The sequence below is a fragment of the Alligator sinensis genome, unplaced genomic scaffold (genome assembly GCF_000455745.1).
Source record: "Alligator sinensis unplaced genomic scaffold, ASM45574v1 scaffold1001_1, whole genome shotgun sequence".
In the NCBI taxonomy this organism is placed as follows: Eukaryota; Metazoa; Chordata; order Crocodylia; family Alligatoridae; genus Alligator; species Alligator sinensis.
In genome coordinates, this window is record NW_005842564.1 from 608,006 (window position 1) to 621,881 (window position 13,876).

Sequence of the window (13,876 nt, forward strand, 5' to 3'; positions counted from 1 at the left end):
TATACATTTCTCACAATAAAAAGAGAAGAAAGCATTCATAGAGGACCACAGGAAAACTTTCTGGTATATTTCCACCCATATATATTGCATGTTTTCAGGTAACAGACTACTGGACCTTATATCAGTAGGAAGATGCATCATAGGTCTGCCATATAATTCTTGATTAAAACACTGTATTTAAGGTTTACATATTTGAAGACATATCTGTTATGCAAACTATAACTGTAGAAAAACTACATACTGAGATTGTACTTACTTTTTGCTGATTATGCATAATATTTTGGATAATCACAAACATTATATTCTTCTGCAACCCAGATTTTTAAAGTATGTCATATATTTAGAATGGGATAGTATTTGTTATTTTCTTAATGATTCAGGTATGCTTTTAACAAAGAGCTGTTTGTTGTCTGAGAAAGCAGAAGTAAATTAGTGTTTGATTAAAAATAAATTATGATCATGAATACAAGCAACATAATAAGTCTCAGGAAATTTGTTACTATCTGAGGAGCAAACAATTTCTACTATTCGATCAGGATTTTAAGTGCCATTAGTATCCTAACACTTTGGGTACAGTGCTGACATTGTGTTACAAAAACTCTGTTTGCACAGCTTCTTCACTGGAAGGTGAAGGAGTAAGGTTATACTTGTAGGTAAAAATAGACTATATGCTGACAGAAAGGGTAAGGGTGATAGTTGATACAGTGAATATGATTTTAGTTATTTTGACTGGTTCTTTTACTATTAATAATATGCTTGCCCTTGTGGCATTACCTCATTAAACAGGGAAAAGATCATTTAAATAGGCCACTGAAAGGGGTTCTGTGCCATTAAGGACAAAAACTCAGCAAAATAATTGGTTTTGTGTGTTATTGTTTTTCAGAAGGGTCCAGGAAAAGGTGGTAGACATTCTCAAAATTGATTTGAAAGACTACATTCGATGCAAATATGAATGAAAGTATTTCTTAAGCATTTTAAAACCTCTCTCTACTAAAATATTACTTACATGTAGTGGGAGTCTTGTATTTAACCACACTATTAATAAAGGTTTTGGAGATATTTTTTTAATGACAAGGGATAACATTACAGTAGTTGAATAGAGAAAATGATGTGTGTCACACAGATGACTTTGAAAATTTTGATAGGACTATCTAAATACCTCTTTAAACGCATACTTAATTGTTAGCTTGTGTTTCTGCAGTCTTATCTTCTTGGGCTGTAACCAGGCAAGGTACTACTGAAGTCAGTAGAGCAGTGGTTCTCAATTTTATTAGACTCAAGGCACCCTACAGAAAATGCCAGCTTCCAGGTGTTACTCATTTCTTGACGACAAAAAAATGATGAGAGTAATTCTTTTGTTATGAGGAATTTGGAAAGACCACAACAGTTTAGAATATTTTTGATGCTATGCATTCCTGTTTGCACACCTAAGAGTGCTAATGTTGTACAATACCCTTAGAGGATCTTGCAGCGCTCTGTTTGAGGGTGACTGCAGTAAAGCTTTACGGAAGCAAGAGGGTTGGGTTGTCTATACATATTAGAATGCAGGATGGCGTCCTGAGCTCTACCATGATCTAATCAGAAGTTGTTTCCTTTCAGTTCATTCCTTGTCATCTTGGGTATTTATTTTGAAAGTAACTGGAAAATTAGAAGTACCTTTAGGGCCCATAACACTAGTCTTTTTGGTTACGGTTTATTTTGTTATTGGACCCCTGGCACCATTGGATGAATGGATTAATGCTATAATTAAGGTTAATTTAGTTTCCTTTCTGCATTTAGTTCTGCACGGGCACAGAAGCAGACCTACTTGAGTTTCAGTGTTAGAGTCTTAAACTGCAAGGTCTTTGGCCTAGGAACCATGAGTTTTTATAGGATCCAGAATAATGGGGTCATCTGTCCTGACTACAGCTTTTGGGAGCTAGTGCCATATCAAATAAAGAATAGAAAACTAGATGTTGGATGCCACACTGCTACCTGGTCAATTTTAAGACTGTCCTGATATTAGAAGATTCCTAAATGTCACTTCATGTACTTTAAAAACCTTTAAAATAGATGTACAATTAAAACAAACTTTTTGAGAGAGATTACATCAGTTGTATATTATTAAGCTTACTAATATTACAGGTATATGGGAAGGAAGTAAAATAAGTAAAACGCAAACAAAAACAAAGCCATGTAGCAAATCAAAATGCAGTCATTTTCAGATAAAATCTATTCAGACCTAATATGCCTATACTTCTATTTAGAGGTGCTACGAAGCAGGCTGCAACTTTACAAGATCCATTTTTCTCTTTCCATTTTAAAGATTTGCTTAATGTGATGACTTCAAATATAATCTTAAACCTTAAAAATGAAGCATTTAGAATCTGTCAATACATTGAACTTGACTGAGTGAATAAGTCTTGCGACACTGTACAGCTTTGCGATGAAGTGGAACCAGAGCCATAATACACCAATTTCAGCAAAGTGATATATATTCTGATAGGCCAAAGGATCCTTTGGTTAACTATGTGCTTTGGAATAGTTTCGTATGTAGCAGTTTGTTAAAGACAAATTAGAAGTACCTTTAGGGAGGTTTGCATAGGTAAAGTAATCTGATTACTTGGTGTTCTCTTTTCAAACTATAGTGCTTGTTTGTAAATTTTTTTTTAAGTTGAGTATAAAAGACATAGTGCGATATTGTAAAAGCACAAAGTAAAAAGCAGGCCTTAAGCTATTCTGGCAGCTAGCTCCAGCAGCAGTTGGGCAACAGCGGAGTGTAAATGCTGGGTATCGGATAAGAAAGAGATGGAAAAGGGTGTTTTAGGAACTAAAAAGGGAGAAGTGGGGAAGATGGAAAGAAATATTAAGTATCAAAAAGTTCTATTTGGGTTAGTCAAACCAATGATTCTAACATTAAGCTTTCCATTTCTTTATTTGGTAGAGAAGTAGGACTGGAAGGGATCTCCATAGGTCATCTAGTCCAAACCCCTGCCTGATGTAGGATCATCCCTATCCAAGTCATCCTATACAAATTCACAGTCTAACATTTTAAAAAACCCTGATACAACACAAGACCTTAACCTGTTAAATGTAAAGCAGGGAGACCATGGCAGCTATGTCCTGTCACTCCAGTGACATATTATGGTCCTTATGAGCTGCTCTCTCCCTCTTTAAAATAAATGCCTCAGATTTTTCATCTCAAAGATAGCATCTCTCTTTTTTTTTTATTTTCAACTTTATGTATGTACCCTCGGAAATGTGAAGTGGGATGTGTAGCATAATACACAATACAGGTTTCCCTTGCTCAGGTTTCCCGTGCTTTATGAGGGTTCTGTATGTGCGAATTCGCTCTTATGTGATGACCCTTTTTATACCAAAAATTTATTATATGCAAGGTAAATTCATTCTTATGCGATCAGTGTGATGGAAACCTGCAGTCGACTGCTTTGTGCGGTGCATTGTGAGAGTGATGCACACCAAAATATAGTCTCCTGTGTGGATGTGTGCTCCTGGCTTGTTGTCTGTGACACGTGTTTCTGTAGCTGCCATCCCCATTATGGTAACATTCACCATTACCCTGTGCTTGTGTGTACTGTCTGCTGTTGGTGAGTACCAAAATTGTCTTGTAAAAGTGGTAGAAATGGGTCTGGGGGTCAGTACAGTTGGGGTCCTGGAATGTATCCCTATTTGTTACATTGTAAAGTGGGTTCCCTTTATGTGAATTTGAGTTATGCGCTGTTTTCCAGGAATGCACATACAGCATAAACTGAGGGAAACCTATAGTAGGATAGTCACAGGCATATTCAGTGAAGGCTGTTCTGTGGGGTTAGAGTTTGGATTTATTGTGGATTATAAGGCTGCCTGCTAACTGGATGCCCCACCTTGTTCTCATGACTAACTGGTCCTTTCTTAAAGGAAAAAAATGCCTTGTGTGTTTGCATGCTTCTTCAGACATAGGAATTCTCATTTAGTTGACCTATGTGAGTATGTTGAAATGTAAAACGTAAGTGATGATGAAGGAAGGGGTTAGGGGAATCTGGGAGTAACGTTTTAACAGCCAATGTGAGATGAAGTTGGGTAGCTTTATTTCAGGATATTTTATTCTAGGAGATGAATATTTATGCTTTTACTGAACTTTTGTAGAAGGTAATCTTAATGCTTTCATAGCTTGATGGTTTTTAAGATCTTTCTTCAGACATTAGTCTATTGAGGACAAATAACAGAAAGTTTTTGCTTGAAAAATAATCTAGTCGTGAATTACCAAAGCATCAGAATAAGCATCTGAAAGCACTTCTAAGCTGATTTAAGAATAATTTGGTCTTTTTTTTTTTTTAAAGTTGAGCAATTGCAAATGGTCTTTGTGTGGCTTGTTTATTCTTTGCGTTGTTTTCCAAATAAATTTCCCTGTGGCTTAATATTTTTCATGTTTGTACTCGGCTTATAGACGAATCTTTGTTAGAAATGTACAAGTTCTTGAAGCATCATTATAAAGTTAGTATAGCTGAGGTCACACTTCTTTTAATGTCCAGAGCAGAAGAGCACATGATCAGTGTCTGTAAAACCATAGAGCTCTATAGGATGTTATTTAAGGTTCTTGTGATACACAGACTGCTGTACTAAAATTTATAACTATCATGGGATCCCTCTTTACATTGGCTGTTGCCGTTTATCATGAAAAAGTCTTGACTTCTAAGAATAGCTTTTGCAGAAAAGAATTTTGGGGTGGGAGGTGGGAAAGTACTATTAGTGGCTGGTGCAGGGGTGGGCAAAGTGGTGGATCCGGCTAGCGCCTGGACTTCATTTCCTAGCAGCCCCTGCCTTCATTTCTTTGACTGGTTTCCATGGAGACCACAGGAGCGGCAGAGATATGACAGCACAGGGCCAGGGTCTCTGTGGAGACTAGCCCAAGCAGCGCTGCCAGGGTGGGTGGCTGGGTGGGGAGCTGTGTCGGGGCCAGGATATTGTAGCAGTGATTACAAATAATAGGACCTAAAACATGTATACCTAATTTTCACATGGAAAGCAAGATATTTGAATGGATATTAATTTTGTTCATGTAAAAAAAAAAAAAAATACATGGGATAACTGTGTGTAAATGAGGAGGAATTTATATGAGGAATAAACTGTCAAAAAGTCCTAACTCCTGTTCATGGTTTATGGGAATTTTCTAAAACTAGACAAGTATATTGGGTGTTCAGAAGACTGATTTTTTTTTTATGGTTATTACTGCAAAGCAGTGTTCTATTTTAGGATCTTTTAAAGTGTGTAAAATGTTTTAATAAAATTTACCAGTCTGAAAGAAAGAAAGGAGTTAGTACTATGTGACCAATTATCTCTCTTCAGTGCACAGTTTAATCTGGTGGTCCTGTTTGTTTCACAATTTTATTTTACTAATTGCATTCCTCCTTGAAAGCCTTGCTATCTAATAGGAAAGATAATTTTAGCTCTTTCCATTTATGTGCAGCACTGTGGCTAAGTATAGGCAGTCAAAAAGCCCGAGGCAGAATCGATTCCATCTTCGCAGGTTTCTCTAAGCTGTGTAGTTTGAGCTGATAATGAAGTGAACTGATGTTTAGTTCTCAATTGGGAAAGGCAAGCAGGGGCCTGTGCCTACCCAGGCCACAAGGTTGGGGCACTAGACTATGTCTTCCAGCCTGCCCCTGTGGGGGCAAAGAGCCCCTCTCCTGGTCCTGGCCACCCAAGCCAGGTGTCTGGCTACAGGGAGAGCCCTATGCCACTCCCCAAGTCATCCTGGGATCCCCCTAGTCCTGATCTGCCTGGCTGGGGTGGAGGATAATTCCCACCCCCTGTAGGGCCAGGCCTCAATGACACTCAGGGGAGAGGGAGAAAGAAGTTCCTCCCCCCCACTGGGACCAGCCCCCAAGCCTGGCATCTGCTCATGTGCGGGGAGCCCCACACCAGGCTAGGCCAACATGAGTCACTGACATGCAGGTGGGAAGGAAAACAGCCAAACCCTGGTCTCAGGCCTCCAAGCTAGGGTCTTCTCAGCTGGGGGGGTGGGGGGTGGCTCTTCCCCCCCATCTGGGTCAGTTCCATAAAAGAAGGATAGTGCCCTGCTGCCCAGCACAAGCCCCTTGTGCTATCTGGCACATCTTGCTGGCTGCTGCTGATGCCGGGATCTGGTGGTATGTGCTGGGTGGCACTTGCAGGGGAAACTGTCCTGGAGCATAGCCTCCACCAGCTGGGAAGACCTCAGCTTGTGGTGGGGGAATGTTACAAGGATGAGGGCTTCATTCCCTTGTTTCTCGTGCACAGTAGTGATTCATGCTGGCCTGGCTGCATGGGGTGGGGGGTGGGAATTGCCCCCTGCAGCTTGGGCATACCAGGGCTGGGGGAGATCCTAGGCCAGCCAGGAGAAATCCCCCAGAAATTGGGGATCCTTCTCCTTCATGGGCAGAAGTACTCCCTCCATTCCCTCTGTCCCCAGTGGGCCAGTGAGCTGCACCAGGCTGTCCTGGGGAGCAGGGGGCAACTCTTGCAGAGCAGGGCTCAGGGACTGGGCTGGGGTCTGTTCTCCCACTCCTGCTGCCCTTCAGGGCTGACAGGTGTAGGGAGGACCAGACTGGGGAGCAGAGGCATTGCTGCCTCAGCTCAGACAGCCATGGAATGGGCCTGTTCCAGCTCAACCAGAGGAGACAGCAAAGCTGAGGCCAGCCTGCCTGCCTTGCGAGGCATGTTAGCAGGGAACTGCAGTGCATCCTGGGATGCAGGGGGACTGGGACATAACTTGAGTTGGGAGGGTATCTGGAAAAGAAGTCCCATAGACTGGTTTAACATAAATCAGTTAAATCTGATACTGCATCCATCCAGGTTTATCTTAAACTGGATTCAGCCATTTTGAAACTGGTTTATATGCTCTGAACTTCTGTTCTGTTACAGACTTAAACCAGTTTCTGATCACTCACACCGGTTTGTGTAACTTTTGTCCCTAGTCAATGGGAACAACAGTAGTGAACTGAATTGGGAGCTAGGGGAACTGATTGTGGTGCAGATAGTGGGTGAAACCATTTCAAAAGTAGTTAGTTGCAAATTAGTACTGTACAACATACTATCTATGTTCTGGATAGAAATCAGGTCAATCTTGGTGTAAAAGCAAGTAAGCAAAATCAAACAAACCTAATAGTGTGTCAAGTAGTGAAGTTATTGAATTGTTTTCTAAACAAAGCAATAACTTTGTTTGGCCTGTAGCATCCTACTACTGATTATAATGGAGACAGTGGATTATAATGGAGATTATAATGGAGACTGATTTTCTCTTTGATCAACAGGGATCCAGATTTTCTGGTTCCCATGGGAAATGGAAAAAAATGGAAAAAAATGCAGATTTTACCCTTTCCCTGAGAAAAAACATGTTTTTTTCATTTTAACAAAGAAAGAGATGGATTTTGCTCTTTTGCAAAGAGCTCTCTGCAGCCTAGCAGAGTTCCAGCCTGCAGGAGGCTGGTGGGAAAGGGAGAGGGGTGGTCAGGAAGGGGGCACCATGCACATAGCCACCAGGAAGCCTGGAGAGCAGCTCCCTCAGGTAAGTTGGGAGGTGGGATTGAGGCTCCCATAGGGAGGGAGGGAGCCAGCTGGGCAGTGTAGGGGGCTTGAGGCCTGGGGTCTCAGTGTGTGACCATAGGGCCCCAGTGGCGAGTGGGATGGGGCCACAGGTGGCTCAGCGGGGCAGGGGGTGGGGGGCTGGCTCCCTGCCACTGCACACACTCCCAGGGCGGGGGGTTGGGGGGAACCTGTGCCCCTCCAGATCTGTGTGTGGGGCAGGGGTGAGGATGGGAGTGGTCTGCCTGGTATGGGCTCAGATTCCCTCCCCTGCTGCCCTCCCCTGGGGCCTTTGCAGCCAGGCATGCTGGATCTGGTGCAGCTGGGCAGGGCAGGGTGGGTGGGGAAGCTCCTTTCCAGTGCTGTGAGCCCTGCGCTACTCTGGTGATGCATCTTCTGCCTGCCCTGCAGCAGTGGGGGCAGCAGCACGGTGTTGTGCTCCTTGTTGCTCTTGGGTGGGCAGGGGGTGCATTGTCAGGACAGTGTGGGTCTCATAGCACCAAGGAGCTTCCCCACCCAGACCAACTGTGCCCTGCTGTTGCTGCTGTGGAGGCTCTGGGGGAGGGCAGCAAGGTGGGGAGCCTGACCCCACAGTGGGGCAGCCTGCCCCCACCCCATGAACAGGTCTGGGGGGCATGGGTCCCCCATGTTCTTTCTGGAAGTGTGCACAGTGGCAAAGAGCTGCCCTCCTTCCTCCCGGCCAACCCCATCCAAGCCTGCAGCAGGCAGCCCACACCCATCCTCCCATGAGCTCTGCTTTGGTTGTGCTGCCCACACTGGAGGGAGGAGCCGGGCTCCCTGCTCCGGCTGCAGCAACTGCTGCCTCCCATAGGCAGCAGCTGGGGCTTGGGTGCTGCTGCAGGAGGTAGGGGGCTGTGGACCCAGGTTCCTGGCCTTGGGGGTAGCCTTGACAGCTGGGGTGCCCCTCTGGCAGGGCTGGTGGGAAGGTAGGGGGCTGTGAGAAAAGGGCCCAGGGGACTGGTTGGGGAGTGAGGGGCACTGGCAGGGCCAGGGGGCTGTGACTTGGGAGTGAGGGGCCTGGACCTGCATCCTGGTGAGCTAAGGCAGCAGAGGGAGCTGATTTTTCATGATAAAAACCCCAAAGTCAAATACCAAAATTTATAGGTACTTAGAATTTATTTTACTATAGTGATTGAGGCACTGGTAGGCTTCCAAATTGCTTTAAAATTGTAAATATATCAATACAATGTCGTGCTCAGTTGATACGTGTATATATAGTGGCATTTCATTTTAATTGCAGATTTTTATCAGAGAATTTGATTTTTTGATAAGGGAAAACCAGGATCCCTGTTGATCAGTGGGGTGTGGTAGTGCATACAGGAAATTGAAAGCATTTAGGCTCTCATATTGATTTAGATAATGCTTTCATTATAACCCTATGCACTATATCTAGGATGCAGATTCAAAGTCATGAGTTCAGAGTGGGAAATCTAATTGAAGTCCTTGAAATAACTATGTTAAATACCTATTAAGTATGTTCTTGAATACATAGTGCTTATTGACTCTAATCGGAGCTACTAGGTGCTCAGTATGTCAGAGATCCTATTCTGTTTACTTTGGCATCTTAAAATAAGCTTTAGGAATAAAACATAGGTGCTTTGGACCATTTTGCTGTAGGACCCTAACTTTAGGAAGCTATTGAATATTTTGGCCATTGTTAATAACATTACTGTCAACATTGTAAGCCAGACTTTTAGTACTGTATGCACGCTGAGCAAAACTTTTGTTTGACTTTCTGGCATGGTGCTCCAAATATTTCTGTAGCATTATATGTACATGCTATAAACTCTGTACATGCTATAAAAACTTCAGCTTTTGAAAGTTAACAGAGGTTAATGCCTTTGCTAAAAACGGTGAGCCAGAAACGTATAGATCCTTTTTAACTTTCTGTTTCCAGACATGTCAATTAGGGTATGTGCCTAGGTTCGTGGGACCCAATCTGTGATCACGTGGCTTGCTTTAAGTTCCATGATCATAGTTTGTGCTAAATAAATAGTAAGGTGAAAAATCTAGTAAAATTCAGTTGAGGTTTTTTGGCATATGTTCATCAGTATAAGCAATAAAATACATTGGCTAACCAGTGTATAGTGTTTTTAAAGTAACTTTCCCTACTGGATAAACTGGTGCTTAATCTACCTATAACTGCTTAGATGTCCAACAGCTCAAGCTGTGTGTATAAATAGAGGCGGACTTCTATCCTGCAAACAGGTGCTTGACTTCTAGGCACTTGGGCTGTTCTTTTAAAATCAGAGACAACTCAAGTGTATTATGTTTTGTGGATCCCTAAACTTGTAGGATGCGTTGTAGAGACTGTTCTCCTGGCAATGAAGCTTCCTTAGGTTTAAGTGTCTAGTACTACTGTTACATTTTTCAAAACAAGCCCTTTACTAGGAGATAAGAGTTTGATCCAACGAACTTCTGAATTCTTTTTGTTCCATTTCATGTAAAATATTCTAGGCAAAAATAAATAAATAAAGCTGTTTAAGTGACTTCTGAATTTTTCCTCCTGGTCTTAATTAAACTATGATCAATAACAATGATGTTAGCATCTAATCTTGAATTTAACGTGAATATTTTTTTTCTCTCTAAAGGTCATTGCTGTAGTTTCAGCGACCCATGCATTAATATCAAAAGATCTCCAGACAAAACCAGAGCAATGGTATCTTGAAGTGTTTTTAAATGTTGCATTTAGACCATATGCTAATACCTCTTTAATTTGTTACTGACTACTGTGTTAAAGACACAGGAGCTAAAATCCCAGGTAATTCATGTTCCCTCATAGCAGCATTGTTCTGTATTCTTGTACAAAACTGGTGTCCAAAAAACATGCTACTACCATGGATCAGTATCTAAAATGGGCTTTTGAAGAAAAAGTTTTAAGAAATTCCTTTGTGCTTTGTGGTATAATCTTTCCTGACAAACTCCTATAAATATTTCATTACTTTTCCCTCCCCATCAAAAGTACCCCAAACACTCAAATCAAGTTTTGACTGTCTTTGGGGGGGGGGGGGGGGCCCCATAACTCCCACTGAAAGTAGTTCTGCCATAAGTGCTCAAATGCAACATTATATGTTTTGTGCTGTAACTGCACCTTAATATATTAGCCATTGCTACTCTTTTACTCATTTGAGAGTTCATTTTTGTTAATAATATATTGGAGAGAGTTTCCTCTGATTTTTCAAGAATAAAGGAAGCAGGTCTTAAGAACTCTTAAACATGAAAGTTGTTTGGTACTTTGACATGTTGCTGGAGGTTCCCTGCAGCATTTTCCCACGGCATTAAGATACAGAAGTTTATTATTTCCCTTCCTTCTGTGGAAAAATGAGTAGCTGTTATGATACAGAAAACAGTGTTCTATCAAGTACAGGTTTAGGCCCCTTATGCGGAAATCTTTGGGTTACTTTTGTTGTCACTGCTTTCAATAGATACTCTTAGTAATTTTTTTGCTGTATGATGGTTAGGTCTAAGTGTCAACTGCTAGAGTGTGGGTGGCTGGCCTCTCATTGTTTTCCACATTTCATAATTTTTAAATGGTATTTGCCCAAATACTATCTGGTCAGATATTTTTTTTTTTGAATGAACATGCTGATAGGATGAAATTTGTTTCATCAACTTTGATAGAAAGTAGAAATTTCTGAAAATAAATGGATGTAATCCAGTTACTTAATCTTGTTTCTGAAGTTTAGTTGTCATGCCTACATCAGATATTTTCTAAAGGATGAACATCATTAGTGATGACTCACAACTATTAAGCTCTAATTTTCCTTTGTACAATTATGCTGCCTTAAAGCTGCTGCCAGTGAACACACAGAACTTTTTAAATTTCATTACCTTAAAAGGCATTATTTTGTCCTCTAACATGTGACCTATGTCTTGAAATGTTACTATACAGCCAAGTTTGTATGCAGGGCTTTACACCACTACTTTTGGTTTAGAACAAGGTTATTATAAAAGGAATCAGAATAACAAATCTAAATGTAACAGCTTGGAAAACATCCTGTTAACACAAATGAATTTGTTCAGTGCGTGCTGCTGGAATACTGAACTCTTGTTTCTTAGGTCACTGGTTTGAATCCATATTTAATACCTGTAATCCTAGATATAAAATACATCTGATACTCTGCAAATAGAGTAACTATAAATGCATCAATATCAGAATGGCAGGATGTTTCAAATACGGATTCCCAGGGATGTGTTCTGGGTCTTGTGCTCTTATACCTTTTTTAATTAATGACTTGGATGCAAGAATAGGGTAGGCCTTCCTTGGATTGTGTGCAGTTCTTGGCTCTGTACCTTTGGAAGAATGTAAAAAAAGAAAGTAGAGACAACTTTGAAGCAAGCATCAAAGATGATAGTGGGGTTGGAATGCAAGCCATATGAAGAAAACTTGAGAGAACAAAGTATGCATGGTTCAGAAAAAAGGAGATTAAGACTTGGGGGCATTACAGACGTTTTCAGAAGGCTACTATCAACAAGAAGGTGAACAGTTATGCTCTTCCTTTCCACACAGGGCAGAAGATGAAGTAGCAGTTTTAAGACAAAGAAAACCATTTAATTTGAGAAAAAAAAATTGTGCTGTCTACACAATAGGACAGTGAAACAGGGAGGATGTAAAGTTGTATTCACTGGAGGTTTTGAAACATTTTCCTGGGATAGTTTAGGAATAATGCATTTGTGCAGAGAGTTGGGTATATCACTCTTAACGTCCTATTCATCTCTGCGGGCATCTTTACACATGGTCTGGGAGTCGGGGAAGGGGGTGGTGGTGCTGAGGGCAGTTCTCAGAGCTGCTTTAATGAAAGTGCCTGGAGCATCTCGTATATCAGCGTCTCCATGCTTTAAAATGGCGGCTGGGGCAATTTATCTAAAGCTTGTCAAACAAGCTTTAGTTAAAGCACCCTCGCTGCCATTTTGAAGTGCAGGGACACTGATGCATGAGATGCAGAGGCTGGCTGGAGCAGGCAAGGGTAATTACCAAGCTCCAGCAGAGTCAATTAATTGTGTCTGCTCTAGTGCACTGTAATTGTAGGAAAAGATAACTTGTTTGTTAAATGCTTTTCACCTGAATTGTCCCATGCTTGCCTGCTGAGTGCTAAAGAGTATAACGCACCCACAATAATTCTAGTTGTCCCAGCATAGCCAAGGTAGGCCTTCAATTCTGTGGAAATGTAAAGACTTTTTTGTGGTTTTAACAGAATCATTATCTTGAATAAAGAGTAAAATAATAAAAATGGTCTGTTCCCATTTTTCCTAAAGTCTTTGTTTGTTTTCTTCTTTTTATCAAAAATTGTTTGTTAACATTTTATGAACAATAACTGATAATGTTGCACTGGCATTTTAACATTATGCATTCAATCACAGGACAGAAAATCAGGACTGTCTCATAAAAGCAGACCCTCTATTTCTACATTTGACTCTAGGGGCTATGGAAGTCAAATGAATCTAATAAAAAATTTGCCCTTTAGAAGTGCAGTAGGTATTACTCAGCTCTATTCAATTGCTTCCTAGAAGTCATTATGACCTCAAGAGGATTAGATTTGTAAAATGGAGGAGCACAAAAAACAAAACTTCCCCATTGGCTTCAGTTCAGTAAGTTCAGAATGCTTACTTCTGTTTCCACTTCATCCTTAAAAGTGCACCTAAAGAACTCAACAGTTTTGCACATATAAGTTTATTAAATTGTAAGGACGTGCCAATATGTATCCTTTTCTTAAACAGCATAGTTCCTTACATGCCACATTCACCTTGCCACAAGGGCTCTGTTTCCTTCCTGATCATATACAGGAATGGTGGAGCTCATTCTTTAGTATCTCTTACCATATCACAGTGGCTGTAATGAGTTTAAATCTCTAGCTTTTGGCTGACCAGCAGTAGGAAGTTGAGAGATCCCAGTGTCCCCATGCCTCAATTCTGTCGTGGAAGTCTTCTTTCTTGCTTAAAACACACAAAGAAGGATGGTGGTATGTATGTATGTATGCAGTTGTTCTTTGGAGGGAAGGTAGATAAAGTTTGTCCGGTCTTTTTTCCCCTGTCCCCTCCTCCTATAAAGAAAGGGGAATGACTACTGCCTGCCATAATGATGCTGGCCCAAGAAGAGGAATCTGTCTCCTTTGAGTCCCCAGTATTCATTTCAGTTATTTGGCAGGTTGCATTTGGGGTAAAATGGACAAGAGTCTGATTTGATCCCATTATTATTTTTATTATTTAAACAAAAGCCAGCAAGGGGTTTTCCTTCCACAGTAGTAGGCTTTGGATTAATCCCAGAGGCTGTTGAACGCAGATCAAAACACTGTTTATAACATTACAATTTAAA

The 13,876-nt window shown here is 41.2% G+C and overlaps 1 protein-coding gene across 1 annotated transcript in view; it reads left to right on the top strand.

Annotated features, from left to right (window-relative positions):
• Positions 1 to 13,876, top strand: part of CHSY3 (chondroitin sulfate synthase 3) — a 307,356-nt gene that overhangs the window by 28,467 nt on the left and 265,013 nt on the right. The window lies entirely within an intron of this gene.